The 15666-nt window shown below is 40.6% G+C and overlaps 1 protein-coding gene across 2 annotated transcripts in view; it reads right to left on the bottom strand.

The window, feature by feature from the left end:
• The window catches only part of zhx3a (zinc fingers and homeoboxes 3a), a 50862-nt gene extending 45060 nt beyond the window's left edge, over nucleotides 1-5802 (bottom strand). The window contains exons 1-2 of one of the 2 annotated variants that reach the window (XM_044121834.1): nucleotides 5729-5802; nucleotides 5489-5630 (exon numbers count right to left, since the gene is read on the bottom strand). The gene's annotated coding sequence lies outside the window, so the exon portion shown is untranslated. Of the gene's footprint in view, nucleotides 1-5488; nucleotides 5709-5728 lie in introns of those variants that run through there. The other variant, XM_044121830.1, reaches the window with a different exon arrangement.
• Between the last annotated feature and the right edge of the window lie 9864 nt (nucleotides 5803-15666).

The following is a 15666-nucleotide window of genomic DNA, read 5'->3' as shown; positions in this document are numbered from 1 at the left end:
TCTTTGACCTTTGACATCAACAGGGCATTTACAACGGGCTCTCGTTGATGTAACCCTACAAGAAACTCCCAGCAAATACTCAGACCAGCTCATCCGTGTTCAACCCGTTTTTCTTCCTCGACGCTTGAGCGCGCGTGTCATGTGCAGCCGTGTGATTGGTTGATTCACTATTTAAGCTAACAAGCAATCCTTTCACCTATTCGACAGTTTGATCTCATGTCCAGACCTCTGACTTAAGCGAACATAATTATTTTTTTTTGTACAGTTTTCCGACTCTGCTCACGTTTCCCCCCCGCGGGGCTTTGAGGGACACCATTTTCAGCTTGCAGGGCTTCAAAAAATAAAAATAAAAAAAAGAGAGAGAAACATTTTTTTTTTAATAAAAAAAAAAAAAGATCTTGTCAGGCCTGTGTCATACATGTCAGTCCACTGAATACTTGTCAGCATCCTCTCGTCTGAAAAGTGCTGACATCGCTGCCCTGCCGTCCAGCGGCGCGCTTCAGCTGCGTGAACTTGGATTTAGCTCAAGGGTATAGCCACCCTGCTAATGCGATGTAGCTCGGAGAAGGAAACAAATTGGCCTGACGTCTCATACACTGCCTTGTCTTGATTGTGTGATGGCTGCTGCTGCTAATGTGTTACGATGGGTAGACCTGTGCGTGGAGGGAGACAGATGTGTGTGTGTCTCTCTCTCTCTCTCTCTCTTTCTCTGTGTGTGTGTTAGAGAGGGGGAGATAGAGAAAGAGAGGGAGGATGGGGGGAAGGGGCTCAGTCTGCAAGATCAGCACAAGTGGAATTGCATTGATTCAGTTAACTGCAGAGTTGGAGCGTGATGTGGAATTCTGTTTATCAAGGGTGGAGTTTACACGCTCGCCTCCATTTTGATCCCGTTTTCTTCGACGTATTCATAATCAGTCCCGGCTGTCTTACTCTAAGCAGCAAAACAGTAGATCAGCTTTATGCAGATCGCTTAGCTCCACCTGGAGGTACAACACTTTCAATAAAATTAGCTAAAAAAACAAAAAACAACAACCCCCAAAAAACCCCAAACATGTTTCTTACTAATTTGACAGCTCGGATTAAACGTCTACTCAATATGATGCATTGTGTGTATGTATTATTCTGCTGTAAAGCATGTCAAAGGAGTGCTGGCACGAGTCGCTGTATGTGTGATGGCCCTGGCAGATCCACACTGCAAACATCATCATAATCTGTATTAATCTTCGAGATCAGAGGCAAACAAGCAACATGGCGCTCTGTAAATCACCGGGAAGTGCGCTGCAGCGCCGCTCCAAGTAAACACCGGCTCGTATTTCACATTCAAACCCAAGGCCAGAAACGACATCTGCTGAATCTTAACAAACCGCTAAAAACGTTGTATTGATTTAAAGGAACAAAGCTCAAAAATTGCACTGCTAAGTGGCAGAAAGAGGGGGGGTGAAAAAAAAAAAAAGAGAAAAAGGTGTGGGCCTGCTTCATTTGTTACACAGAATCTGAGTGATGTTCACATGTAATAAATCAGATCATAGAGTTTTGTTTTTTTTGAAAGACAAATCCTTCTGCTTGTTGTTGTTTTTTTTTTTTTATCTGTAGAAAAGTCGTGCAGGTGCAGCCTGCTCAGTTTTTTTTCTTTCTTTCTCGGCTCTGAGGGGATACATGTATTTTAAATTAATGAGTGTCTATTTTAAACATTCATTTAAACCGGGCACGCGAGGAGACGACGTATATTTTCTTTTCCCTCTGTTTCCACCACCACCTTTCGCCGCCGCTCCTCATTTCTCTGTCTGTAGCTGTGGGGAATTTGTCTCCAAGGGTTTATCATGACTGCCTCATACACCCCCACCTCCACCCTCCCTCCAACCCCTTCCTCCTCCACCACCACCACCACCTCCCCGAGTCCTGGTTTGTCATTTTGCTGATCCCGACGCTTTTTCATATTTCAGCATTCTTATCATCCACGGGCAGTAAGATGATCCATTTCACTTATTTCTCAGAAGTGTGACTGTAGCCTAAGTCAATATCTACAGAGCGAATTCGGAGAAAGACGACACAGCCAGCTGAGGATGGGGACGGCTAGTTAGTGGTGGACCCTCTTCGTCTTTTTTTTTTCTTTCTTTTTTTTCTATCTAGTCAGCAAGGGTAAAATGTCAAGCATTTCTTAGGGAAGCAGCTCCATAGGATTCCATTCGAAGCTTTAATCTTAATTGAGAGCATCGCACATTGATATTCCATAGGCTTCTTTGCCCTTCGCTTCTCGGCTACTTTCATTTAGAGGACAGCCGTACTGCGCTACAGCATGGGGATTGCTTTGTCAGACAGCCAAGAGGCCAAAGGCAAGGTCACCCTCTCTTTGTGACGGTGGCTCACTGTGGAGTGAAGGCGTCACCTCTTCTCGTGCTTGTCAGAGGGTTTGGAAAAAAAAAAAAAAAAAAGATACTTCAAGTTTTCTCTCAAAGTTAAATTCAGATTTCTCCCTGACTTTTCAGCCTAAAATTTCACTTTTGTGCGTTTCTACAGGTCGAACATTCAGACGGTTTTGCACATTTACAAGTCCTCGCAAAAGTATTCAAACTCCGTCTACCTTTTTGTTGAATTATACGTGACGGAACAACGCAAGTAAAAGCATGTTGATGTTAAAACTGTGGGCCGGGGCCCATTTGTGGCCCACAATTTACGAATGTAGCGAATTTATTATCATCATTATTTTAGACTGACAATAATTTGCAGATAATTTTCTACAACGATTTGGCTACTTTGCTTTATTAAAATATGTATTTAGTATATTATTGTAGAGATGACAATTTTTCAGTTTTAATAAAAAAAAGAAAAACGTGACCCTCGATTCCTCTCAGCTTGACATTTTTGATCCTTACAGCAAAATGTCAAAAAAAACAAACAAAACAAAACAAAAAAAAACCCAATTCTACAAGAGAACAAATCAGAGTTGCTCCAACATCAACTGTTTTATTATTTTACTTTGTTTGCTGGTTGGAGTCCCTCAGCCTGAAAAATATGAAAAATGAAAAGTCTTAAAAGAACCATATTTAATGACACAAATAATCCTCTTTACTATAATTGCAGTTGGGATATTTTGTGATAAAGTGCAATACAAAAAAACCTACAAATGTTCATTTGTCCCGGTGAGAGTCCCTCATTAATAATTGACCTGATTGGCCCAAATAAAGACTCCTGTAGGCTACGTCTGTATCCTGGTTGAATCATGTATGTTCTGTGTTACTATCAATTGTAATTACATTTTTTTTCAGCTGCCTGCAAAACAAATTGTCCTTCGGGGCGGAGAATGAAGTTTATGTTTATCTTGACCTGCTGTCTTCCAAGGTTCGCTCTCTGTCTTAATTCCTGCTCTGCCTCTTAAGAGGTTTTCCTCCAGGATTGCTGTGTAATTAACTTCATGATTTCCTAACCCTGCTGAGAAAAAGCCTTGTCCTTCTTTCAAGGTGTGGATGTTGTGCTCACGACGGTGGAAGTTTCCCCCTGGTTTGGTTTCCTACAGGTTTGTGGAAGGAACGTCTAATAGTTGCTCTCTTCTGAACCGATCAATCGGATTGATTGTGATTTATTTGGTTATTGAAGTAATTGTAAACTATTTCAGTAATCGACTAATCGCTAACTGGAGAATTCAGACTCGGAAAACGCCAGTTGCTGAGAGAACATATTCTGAGTAATAATTAAGTCAAATATGCACATTTTGCATTTAATATGTACATAAAAAACCCTGTCTGTAAATAAGTTTTATATATGCTTCGCTTGGTTCAAATTCTGTAAAAAAACAAAACAAACAAACAAAAAAACAACAAACAAAAAAAAACCCTCCTTTTAACTCTTATTGTTAGCCAATTATTAGTCAGTTAATCCAAAAAATAATAAACATATTCACTCTACACTTTATTGATGTCAAGCAGAAACATCTGAGCTTTTCACATGTCGATGTTAGGATTTTATTTAGCTGCAAATGTATCCCTTGCTACAAACGTTAGTCAATAAAATGATTGAATTATTGATTTATTTGCATCTCTTAATATATTTTTTATTTTGTATAAAAAAGGCTTAAATAAAAAATCTGCAGAAAGGGCCTTTTTTTTTTTTCAAAAAATGATCAATTGTCAAAATAACTGATAAAATAATCAATTATTAAAATAATCATTAGTTGCTGCTGTAGTTCTTTTGAAAGTACTCGCCCACCTGAGCTGCTAGTCTTCTTATACTAACGTTGCACAATGTTAAGAAAATGCAAAACAACATTATCCTTATTCAATGTTGCACTCTGATCGGGTTAATTCTAGCTGCTTGAATACAGTGGGCCAAATGTAAATTCATTCCACACCTTTCAGATTCATATTTGCAAAATGCTCTGTAATACAAAAATCTCAACTAAACACAGTAAGTTTGAGGTTGGTGGGTGAACAAAGTTGAAGGGGTCTGAACACTTCTGCCAGACACTCTAGTTAAAAACGTCGCAGTCGGAGGTGAGCCGAGAAATTCAGCACTCTGCACTTTCCTGCACATGATGTAAAATAACTCTTCGATTCTAATTAAGTCACTTCATTGAGGAGGAAAACTGTGTCGGAGAGCTCCAAATTTAGCTCCCTGTGTCTCACAATGAGTGCACTTAATCCCTAAACAATGGAGGAGGGAGGCGGTGGGGGGGAGGCTAAGTGGCAGAGCAGATGCAGCGATAAGGCCCTCGTCATCAGGCACGGAGAGGAGGACGGTGCGGGACACCAGCGCTTCCAGCACTGCCACACCCCTGTGGGAAGACTCGTCCTGCCACCTTTCCAGGGGAGACGAAAACGGGCGAAACTGGAAACTTTCACAGAAACTGTTTACATCTGGGCACACGGCCCATATCCACGAAACTGAGGACCGAGCTCGCCCCCATTTCTCAGGCTGCTGCTGCTGCTGACACAGACCGAATGCAAGCAAAGAGATGGCGGCGCAGATATGTGTGTGAGCGTGGCAGGGTAGCCTTAGGGGCGAAAACGCAACGAGCAAAAAGATGAAGGCTGATAAACCTGCCGTACTTCTCTCATCAGTCTGAAAACACTGCTGGGAGCTCCAAGGTTTTCTGGGACTCTGAGCTAACCCTAAACCGACTTTGGGCAGAGACGTCGACTTGAGATTGAGACTTACTCCAATCACACTTAAGTTGCGAGAATTAAAGATTTGAGACTTGACTTAGGCTTAGGGTATTTAGTTCGGTAGACTCGGCTCAACTACCAAAATTGCGACATTTGTTAGGTTTTCAGCTGCTGCCGTTTGCTTTCACGCTGCATTATGTCAAATGAACTAAAGCCTTTTGAAAAAGCTGTTGACCTCCCCGCCTGTGGTGGCGCTACAACAAGAATCACTGAAGCAAGTTGTAGCAGAATTTCTCTAGTCTTTGGCTAAAAACCAAAAGCTATTTCTCTCGCTAGTGCTAGCATTAGCACACATGTTGTTCGACTAAACAGGACTGGTGTGAACGCACCTTTAGCCTCCAGGTCGGAGAATCAAGTCTTGGTGAACGGTGAAGGGAAGCCAGTAGGTGAGCTGAAGATTCCCGTCTTTTTAAAAGACTGCGCTTCTTTATTAGCCAGTAACGTTAGCAAATTACAGGATGTTCACATTGGCTGTAGAATCATAACAATAAATTAATGAACGTCTCTTCAAGTGAATGCTACAATAAATGACTTTGGACCATTTAGGAAGCAAAGTAAACGTAGCTTACCTACAACATTCTCCCGCCGTTAAGCTAGCTACCACATTATGAGGACACTTCCTGCTGAAAATTTAAAAATAAAAGCACGTCGTCTTCCACTCATCCAGAGATGTCAACACATTGGTTTACTTGCCGCACTTTGCCTGGTTCATTATGTAGTAAAAAAATAGCTTTGGTTTAATATGAGTGTCTTTATCCTTTAGAAGTGAGAATAAAGGTTGTAAATGTGGATATTACTAAAATATCAGAGTGAGGAGAAAAAAACCCTCCAGATTATTTTTGGAGCACTATGTAATTGAGTGGAAATTCAATATTATGCGGTTTTAACGCCTTTCTTTTCTTAAAACATAAATGTTTTTTGTAAATATAATTAGGTATAACCAATTTTCAAAAATAACAAGCAATTTGTAGCAGATTTTTGGATGGCAATTTAATTTGCAGTGTCAGAGATGGATGTGAGGTAAAAATGTTTAACTTCAGTCATTAGAGACTGAAGATTATTGACTGAGATTTGACTTGGGGACAAAAATGACTTGTAAACGGTGTCTGACGTCTTCTTATGGGAACAACCCACATACTAAACTTACAAATGCATTTCCCTTATACATGAGTTACAATTTAAAGGGAAATAAACAAGCTTTGAAATGGTATATTTTTGTGCCAGGAATCTCTGTTATAACACAAACTTCCCGTTTCTTTTGTTGTAGCCCCTCCTAGCTTAGTTCACTAATGCTTTGGGCTGGCTAAAGAGTCATTTTAACCGTATTTTAGACAGTTTCCTGAAGGCCACATGTTTAGGTCCAACACTGCAGCAGAGCTTCTTCATCTCCACATCAAGACACGGCACCACAACTAGAAGTTTAGTACTTCTTTTCTTTCTTTTTCTGTACGAAGGGTGCAACATCTGACAGGTTTATCAGGTAATCAGTGTTTGACAAAGCTTCAGAGAAGCTGCTCCCATTTCAAAGTCCTCTCTCCTGGTGGGAAAACTCAGTGCTCCTGCTCTCCACCGTCTCGTCCAATCAGAGTCCAGCCGGCGTCCGGATCCATCCAGACAACAAAGCTGCCGAAGTCCTCAGTAGGACTTTATAAAAGAATCTTTAAAGAAAGAGGTCACTTTTTTAAAACACGGATCAATAAAATCTATTCCTCCACGCGCAGCGATCCTCCTCTCCTTCCACCAAACCTGCTTTGTAACTTATCAGCAAAATTGGGCTCACTATCCGAGTTATGGATCCACTTTGTAATTCTTTTTTTTTTTTTTTTATATGTATATGTGGTCACATTTCCCTTTTCTTTCAAAGATAAGTGCTTGCTAAATCAGTAAAATTTCACAATGGCTTTCTTAAAATAATTTGGTGTCGTTAGGTCATAAGGATGCCTGGCAGGGTTTATTTAAGGAAACCTGGGGGTGTGGGAGCCCAGAGTCTGTTCAGTTTTTTCTTTTTTGTGGAAAAAAGGGCAGCATCACTCGTCTCATGAGTCGAGGCTGCAGCTCGAGTCTTCACCATTTAAATATAACCTCACTCCCCGTTAGCGCTGTCACTCACAGGCTGACGGTAACTGTTTGACCTCATCCGCCACCCTCCCTCTGCAGAGTCCTGCAAAAGTTTTCACACCCACGCAAACCTTCTGTTTCCCCCTTTATTAAAAACCTTTTATCACTTTACAACCACAAAGTTAAATGCACCTTTATATTTAAAGTAAGCCTGTCACAATAAGCAAACAATTAATCGCAGAGGTTCAAATGAGCTCCATAATTTCCATTCTGATGAGTTTTTTTTTTTTAGTAGGACAGTTTTGTTGATTTACCATTTCTGGTTGGAGTTTTATTTTGGACATTTAAAATATCTTCAGTGCAGTTTATAGGTCTTTGAAAGGGCAAACTTGCATTGTTACGCCTCTATCACCATGTTACTTGAAAATGGTCCTAAAACAACGATATTATCGTTTATCGCTGTAACTTCTGGGACAATTTATCGACCAGCAAAATTCTCTATCCTGACAGGCCTGATTGTATGTGATAAACCAGAGTAGTGTATGCTTGTAAAGTCAGAGGCAAATTACATTTTAGAATTTTTTATTTACTTTTTTGTTCTGTGTCAAATGAAAATCTGAAAAGTGTGGTGTAGATTTGTATTCGGCTACCCTGAGTAAGTGCTTTATAGACGTACATTTCAAACAAGCCTGGACTGAAAGGTTCTGCCAAATTTTCTGCGTAAAACGTAACAAGGTCGGCTGCATGTTTAGTTTTCGTACTGCTTAAGTTGAACCGTTCCCATGTTTTACTTGAGGTCGAGTGCAGGGAGGTGCGGGCGCAAAAATGGCCCCAGGGTCACACTTTGGACACCCCTGGCTTAAGAGGTGTGAATGCTTTTCCAACAGAGTAGCAAAAGTTTTACTAAAAGATAATCATGTCCCCCCCCAAAGATTATCTGAAAATTAGTCATGTTTTTTTGTCACTTGTTTGTCTGAGGTTTCTCGTCCAGAAGACGCCATGAAGAGCCAGAGCCGTAACTGACGGGGCGTTCCCGCAGACGGGTTAACCATTCCCAGCACATGATGGCTTCCAGGTGGGTTTGGTTGGAAGTCAGAGGCGGCCCGCTCCTGTTGGACAGAGCGGTTTCTGCAGACCTCTGCCGGGCCACGTGCGGGTTGTAAGGTTCTTTACACCCTTCGCTTACGATCTGCAATTTCACCTCACTGTGATCATATGAACGGCACTATACTGGCCTGTAAAGTCATTTAACGGTCATCTGCAGCGCGTGATGGACAGTAAAAGACAGTGCAATCCGGCGCACCGTCTCAACCTTTAAAGGTTTTTGTCTGTGGTAAAGTTTTAACAATCGGTATTAAAACCCCCCCACAAAAAACACGTCTCGAGCAGGTGAAGACTGGAACATGTCATCATGTTGGACGGATGATGATGTTGTAGAGTCACGACTCGTCTTGTGTGAACGACGACGTTTTGTCGTTTATTGTGTGGAATCCCATGATGGTTCAGCTTTAACAGTGACGCCCGAAGCAGAGTCGGGATAGTACACATATTTGATCAAAAACCAGGGCTTCTCAAACTGCGGCACTGCTGCCGATTGAGTACCGGTAATGACAACGTAAGAATAACTTCAGCGTCAACTATTGTTAGGTTTAAAAAAAGAAAAATCTGAGCAGTTTGAGAAAATGGCCTCTGCTTCAAACAGACACTTCTCAAAGGGGAAGTGCAGCAGAGAATGTTGTGAGAACGCCCTCACTGAAAGTGAAGGAGACGACGGTGAACCAGGAACGTGTGCTGGTGACCTCTGAACTCAGAACCTGGATCTGGGAATGCCGGGAAACCCAACCTGACCGTGTTCTAGCTGCAAAATAAGTCAGAACACCAGTAGTTTACTAATTGCTGTTCTCAACTACAGGCTGTTACTAGTGTCTGTCTAGACATTCAACAACCAACGCAGTGCTGTCCAGACTTTCTGCCACGAAAGCCAAAATTGTCGAGATGAAAGCAAACATATTTTTTAGATTTACAGATACATTTGTTTGGCATTTGTAATTCTATCTGCTCAATAAACTAAAGTAAATGTGCAAGAGTTTATAGATATGAACGGATCTGTAAGTCATTGTTGATCCACAACATACAAAGTGTCTTGAAGAAACGTGTTATTAAAAGGCAGGCACACTGCTTATTAACTTTGTGGTGGGATTGATGGTGGGATAGAATTTTTGTTTTGTTTTTTAGTCTATGTTCACTAACAACAATGGGACTTGGGAAATTCTTCTAAAGCGCTTGCTATTTTAACCAATGGGCCTGGTTAATAATTAGAAATGATTTTTGTTTTGTCCAGTATTGCAGTTAGGGGCCACACAATCATCCAGAGGACCACAAATAGGCCCCCGAGCTGCACTTTGGACATCCCTGAACTAAGGGAACGTGCTTGCAAACCCAAAAGTGGGAAACAACAACAAGAAAAAGTATTATTGTTATGATACAGCAGCCATATTGGATTTTGATGTTAGATTTTATGTAAAACCTCAGGCTTTCTTCACAGAGGGTGTTTTCTTTATATATATTTACATAGATAGATAGATAGATAGATAGATAGATAGATAGATAGATAGATAGATAGATAGATAGATAGATAGATAGATAGATAGATAGATAGATAGATAGATAGATAGATAGATAGATAGATAGATAGATAGATAGATAGATAGATAGATAGATAGATAGATAGATAGATAGATAGATAGATAGATAGATAGATAGATAGATAGATAGATTGATTGATTGATTGATTGATTGATTGATTGATTGATTTGTGTCTCACGTTCACATGGAAACAGTGTTTTTGGGGAGCCAGAATGTAATTTTTTTTTTTAAAGGGGTTCCGAAGTGAAACTTCGTGTGGAAATGTACAGGTAGAACAGATTTTAAATGAGCTGTGCCACTCCTACCTCTTGACTGCAGAAGAAAAAAATAAATAAATCAGGGTTGCAGCTGCCAATAAACCATTAAATTCAACCAGTTTTAAGCCGAGTCACACTTCATTAATACCTAAAGCTTCCAAAATATGTACATTTCATGCGAACAGTAACCATGCTGCTGCAATGCTTCTGCTCAAGCATGAAAGTAGTGACTGATCGATAAGCTCTTGCAGATGTTATGACCTCAATCTGCATTTTAAAACATAAATGCTGAAAAAAATGCATGTATTTACTGGCTGAAATTTCTTAAAAAGGCTTCAATAAAACCATTATTCCCTTCATCTCCATGGAAACACTGAAAGAGGAAGTTGGAGCTTCCTTGAAATATTTCCACTTATGCTAGCGGATTTTATTAATGCATTTTAATGCAAACTGTGTAAGACACTGTGACATTTAACATTGGTGGCTGGTTTAAAACAAAACTGTAAAGAAAGGAAAAAAAAGAAAAAAGCACCTGCATGTAGCTTCATTACACACAAAATGCTTTGCTTCAAGCATCATTTTGATGATTATGACCTAATGCTAAAAAACAACACAAAATGCTATAACACTAGATGAAAAAAAAAAAAGGATTTTTATGGCCTAGAACAGTGGATGTTGCATGTTTTACTTCTCTCCCTATTGGTAGTAACAAGTCAATGTTCTCCTTCGGCCTTCTAATGAGCCATCATTTGATGCAGCTGTTCTAAACCAGGCCTAGACTATCACAGGGACAGACGGGCTTAGCAAGGAGAGTAAAATACAAAAGTCTGTATTGCTAAAGAAACCGAGGGGGGGGGGAAACGGGCTTTAAAAGTGTTGCTTTCACTTACTCACCCGCGTGGTGAGTAAGTGAAAGAACGGCCGCTCTGGTATGATTCAACTCTCATTCCGACTCCCCAACAAAATGTCTGGATCCTTCAAGTCGCTGCTTTGGTTTCCATGCGATCATGCGCTCGCTTGCAACATTTTCACATTCCATGTTTTGCTGCCACTTGTTCCACATGTCCCAAAAAGCAGGCAGATTTGAACGCCTCACATGAGAAGAGCTTAATGAACAAACTGGTGCAAAAGAGGAAAACACGATGGCGTAGTCGCTGACATTATCAGTGGAAATGCATCCAGAACAGACTCAACTGCAATTTACTGTTGTATAGCAGTATTTTTTTTTTTCTTCCAAAAAATAGAGCATAAAATTACATTTGGCAAAACAAAAGCAAGGTTCTGATGGACCAATGAGAATTTCACTGATTGATTTCATTTTATTTTAGGTCTGAGTGACTGATTCTGATTTTTATCCATCCCAAGTTTTTCTCTAAGGACGGCAACAAACCCCAGGTCCTCTTCGTTTATTATCTTTTAAACACAAACCGACCATGAACGGAAAAATGAACAGCACATTTGTTTTGAATCAGACAGAAAATTACCATTTTAAAAGATTTCATCCATTTGTGCTTCATATCAAATATCAACAACCTTTTATCAATTTATTTCATTTTTTTTTTTTTTTTAGAAAACTCAAAAAAGTACTTGAAAATTCTGTTGATGTGTTTGCTGACAAAAAAAAGGACGTTTTCAGTTTTGATGCTTTTAATAAGAAAATATGTTTTGTTTCAGGATTTTACTAAAAGATTATTGGTCAGAATTACCAATCATTATTATCATTATTATTATTATTATTATTATTATTATTGGGCCGCATCAATAATTTAAAGCAACTGAAACTCAGTGTAAATTGTAGTTTTTACATGAAGAGTGACTTCTGTTACTCCACTTGGTTTGTTTTCCCAGATACCTGAAGTCATCCAGAACATGTGACGTCTGAGTCAATGTTCCTTTACGGCCCTGCAGAGATATGCTGTGATTGATTTAACCAATAAGACACTGAGTGAGGGGCGTTCTGAACTGACCAAAGGTTGAAGTCAAGCAAACATCTGTCCCTTCGTTTGAGGATTTGCTTTAAAAAAAATAAAAATAAAATAAAATAAAATACGAAGCAAGAGGCTCTTGAGTAGAAGGAAAAAAGCAACGTTTGTGTTTGTAGTCTTACAAATGACCCGGATCCTTAATTCAAATATCGGATATCGCGATGGATCAAATTACAAGATGCAACTCTTTTTGTATTTGTGGTGCCTGTAAGAAACATTTGACTTCGCTAAACCACCTTGAGATTATTATTAATAATAATAATATTAAAATCTTAACCACTTAAACTCTCCTGCCAGTCTTGGCCAGGATTTTCTTGCAACAAGAAATGTTTCATCTCAACGAGATTTTACTGGTGTAATACAAGTTAACAATAAATAATAATAATAATAAATAATAATAATAGTTTTTGCCTGTAAAGATAAGTTGAGTAGACAGGAATAAAACATTTTCAATCAGAACGCTATTGGGACCAAAATGCAGAAGCATTCAGTGACTAAACTAAACTCACGCAGCGGTTTCCAGATTCCTGCAGCTTCACTTCTCAGATTGGAAATCAAAGAAAATGAAAGAACTACAAGGATGAACTTGATAGTTTTAAAAGGGACTGGTTTTAAATCGGGTTTAGGCGAGAAGTAAACGTGGCGTGCTATCCCATGAATGTCTATGCGGCGTGACCTCTGCTGACTTTTTATTTTATTTATTTGTTTTAAATAAAAGCACCTTTCTTCTTAAGCTTTTACTACAGCCTCTAATTTCCAGTCTAAAAGCTGCAAAAATGTGCTTTAAAAGATTTGACACCAAGCGCTTTCTTTGTAGCCTGTGCATGAGTGTCTGTACGCTCGGACAGGGAGACAACTGGCTGTCAGGCTGCTGTGAATAAACTGCATGAAGCTGATTTATGGGAGTCAGAAACAACAGCCCGTCTGAAAATCAGAGCAAACCGTCATCACACCCTCGATAAGCCCTTGTTGTTTGCACGTAACCTTTCATTTAAATCTTTTTGAGAAGTCTCTGTTTTTTCCATTGAAGAAGCCAGAACAAAGTACTTCCTGTATCTCAGCCAGAAGTAGAACAAACAAGTACTTGGGTTCACTATAGGATAAAGGCCTGCGTCCTCCTAAATAGATCCCTTTTGACAACCGCAGTCATCTGACCGCACCAAACACTTTTTTTTCTTCCTTTTATTCCGTTCACCGGTTATTTTAACGGAGGCTGCGCACACGGCGCGTAATCACAGGGAGAGGCGACGGACGGCGGCGGCTGTGAGAGGCAGAGTGACAAAAGCCTCGAATCAGCCGGAGCCAGTGGCCTTCTGAGAAACCTCAAGAAGGAGTTATGACACAAGATGGACGGCGGCATGACGCATAAGTGGGAGAGGGACACACCCGGTTCCAAGGAGGCCTCGCTAGACTTGACCAAAACACATGACTCTGCTTCCATATTCGACTGTAAGCGACGCCCACCGAAAGTCAGCGGGCCGAGGGTTGCTGCCGTGCAAAAAACTATTCACACCCCTCGGGTGTTCACTCGCATTTCGTGGCGGTGGGAACACGGGCCTGTTGGTGGATTTCGCCGAGATTACGTAACAAATATTGCGGGCGCTTATAAAGTGGGCCTTGTAAACGTCTGAAAAAGTATTCGTACCTCTTTGCTTGATGCCCCAAAATAAAACTGAGATGCAGGGTGAGCAATAATCGCACCATGAATTAAAACGAGCTCAATAATTTCCATTTGCACGATTGGTGAGAGACCCGGTGAAAAATGTCTTCGGTCTGGTGCTTTGGTCTCAGCTTGTGACTTTTTTATTTCGAAGGACAATTTCGCTAACCCTCAGTTTCCATTGTCTGTGTTGTTTTGGGTGTGTTCGTTATTCATTTTGCATATTTACAATGTCTTCTGGTTCCGGTGTTAAATGTTCATCAGAAATTACAGTTCATTGATCTTTGAGAATGTGTTCTTGACAAGGGCCTCGAAGCAACAATGTCATCGTTTATCTTCTGACACAATTTATCGTCCATCAAATTAGTTAAATTATCCTAAGTAAAAGCAACTGTTCTGTTAACTACACTGAAAAACTGACACTGCACATCACCCATCTACACGGCGATGGACGAATCATGCTGTGGGAATGCAAGAGGCTGCAAAAGACCAGTGTTTGGGTTGTTGCTTCACTTTGTAGCTAAATGTAACCCCGAGCTACAATCGAGGCGTATTCATGTGTCAGGATGGGTCCAGTCAAAGTCCAGACCCGATCTGGACCTGAAAACTGAGGCGCGTCGATGCTCGTTGTCACACAGTCGGACTGAGCCGCTGACATTTTGCAAAGAAGCAAAAGCAGAAATTTCCCTCTTCACATGTACAGCAAAACACTGGGAGGTGAAATTGGAGTAGAAGGTGATTTATACGTGCAACATCTTCTGGATTTTCATTTTGAAAACCTTATTGGAAACATTTATAATTGTCTTTCCGCTTCACATGCATCCATGTCTTGGAACATTGAGCTGTTTGTTTTCTCTGCCTCACTGTTCCCGAAAAACCAGAGAGCGTTCCTCTCCTTCCCCCTCTTTTATTTATTTTTTAACTTTTCCTGGACAAAAGCATGTTACAGATACAAACTGTCCCAGGGGAATTGGACTTTTCCAGCTTTCCAGGTTTCGCCAGATCACACATGCTGGTGACAGAACCGGGGGGGGGGGACTGACCCTTAATCAGCCGAGCTTTGTCAACAACAACTGAGAGCCACAATTATCGGCCCTATAGATAGGTAGGCTGCGCTCCGGGATCCGGGGGCTGTGGAAAGGGAAGACGCTGTCAGATTGCAGTGGGGGTGGAGAGAGGAGAGAGAGAGTCTGCCTTAACCTCTGTGGCTCGTGTTTCTACTGCGTACTAATGGACCCCTGTCATCATTATGGACAGAAACAGGAGGGCGCCTGCCAGCTGCATGACCCCCATAAAACAGGACAGGAAATCCTCACTGGGAATGAAAGGGAAAAGAGTCTCTTCTCTTCTCTTCTCTTCTCTCCTCTCCTCTCCTCTCCTCTCCTCTCCTCTCCTCTCCTCTCCTCTCCTCTCACGTATAAAATCAGAGAGCATCTCTTGTCCCGTAGTAGGAAGGAAAGCTGAAGGTATTCACATTATTGGAATGTATTTTGCTACTTCAAAAATCTGACTTCTTGTCCATAAGTCATTTTGTAGCTGATCTGGTGGTACGCTTAAAGTTTTTTTTTTTTTCTTTTACCCAAGCTTTACCTTTATGACTTGAATTGTTCCTTCAATTTTTTTTTTTTTTTTTTAATGATGTCCTTTCCTCACAACCGTTTTGTGAAGTGCAACATCATACCTGATATGGTCTTTGAGTTTTCCTCCTTCTTCCTCCAAATGTAACCATGGTCATTACGGTCCAACGCTTCCATTTTTAGTTTCGTCAAACCTCGGTGGAAGTCTCCGAAAAATTGTTCCTGAGTCCATTTGCAAACTGCAATACGGCTTAAAATAGGTTTATTTTTGGTGCAGTGGATTCTTCAGCCATTTAGCCCAGAACTGATTTTACTTTGGGTAGA

The sequence above is a fragment of the Gambusia affinis genome, linkage group LG07, assembly GCF_019740435.1.
Source record: "Gambusia affinis linkage group LG07, SWU_Gaff_1.0, whole genome shotgun sequence".
NCBI classification, from domain to species: Eukaryota; Metazoa; Chordata; class Actinopteri; order Cyprinodontiformes; family Poeciliidae; genus Gambusia; species Gambusia affinis.
This window is presented reverse-complemented; position numbering and strand designations above follow the sequence as displayed.